Below are 1,126 nucleotides of genomic sequence, written 5' to 3'. Positions count from 1 at the left end.
GCTGATGTTTCCCGAGAGACGGGGTGAATTCCAGACACGGGAGCTTTTAATTGTTGGAGTTGATGTTAATCAGTGAGCCCCAGGCTGATTGGTGACTGGAACTCGCTGCAAGTTGGGATAAAAGTGGCAGCGACCGGGCTCTGGGAGGGTTCAGGTTTACGGGCGGGACGCATGCGTTTTATTTTTGACGCAGCTTGTTTGCAGTAGATATCAGAAGCTTAACTTCCTGTTGGGCTCGTCAGCGTTTGAGGTTACAGTTGCTGTGCTGGTACCGGTACACATTGACACACACACACTGTTTCACAACATGACAGGGTGGGGAGTTTATAGAGAAGCGTCTTTTCCTGCCTGCGTCTCCCAGCATGCTCTGACACGTTAGAACCCTGAGCCTTTCCAAACAGGCCCAGCTCTCTCGGTCTGCCCACAGGGCCCCAGCCAGGCAGTAAATGCCGCCTCTACAAGAACACAGAGAGCTGAAACGCACCCAGTGCTCCAAATGTGGTCTCACCAATGCAGTTGCAACATAACTTGACGACTATTCCAATAGCAATGACTGCCAGCATTCCATCTGCCTTCCTTGTTACCTGCTCCACCTGCACACTAAATTTCTACGATTCATGGACAAGGACACCCAGATCCCTCTGCAGCGAAGCATTTTGAAGTTTCTCTGCACTTGGATAAGTTGCCTTTTTATTCCCCTGACCAAAATGGATAACCCTGCACTTATCCACATTAAATTCCATTTACCAGATTTTGTCCCATTCACCTAACCTATCCTTGTCCATTTGTAAATTCCTTATTTCCTCATTGCAACTTGCTTTTAGTGTCATCTGCAAATTTGGCTACAGTACATTCTGTTTTATCGTCACAAGTAAGCTTACATTAACACTGCAATGAAGTCACTGTGAAATTCCCCTAGTCGCCACACTCCGGTGCCTGTTCGGGTAACACCGAGGGAGAATTTAGCACGGCCAATGCATCCTAACCTCAGACTATGGGAGGGAACCGGAGCACCCGGAGGAAACCCACGCAGACACGGGGAGAACGTGCAGACTCCGCACAGACAGTGACCCAAGCCGGGAATCGAACCCGGGTCCCTGGCGCTGTGAGGCAGCAGCGCTAACCA

Source organism: Mustelus asterias, chromosome 21, assembly GCF_964213995.1.
Source record: "Mustelus asterias chromosome 21, sMusAst1.hap1.1, whole genome shotgun sequence".
Lineage (NCBI taxonomy): Eukaryota > Metazoa > Chordata > Chondrichthyes > Carcharhiniformes > Triakidae > Mustelus > Mustelus asterias.
This window is presented reverse-complemented; position numbering follows the sequence as displayed.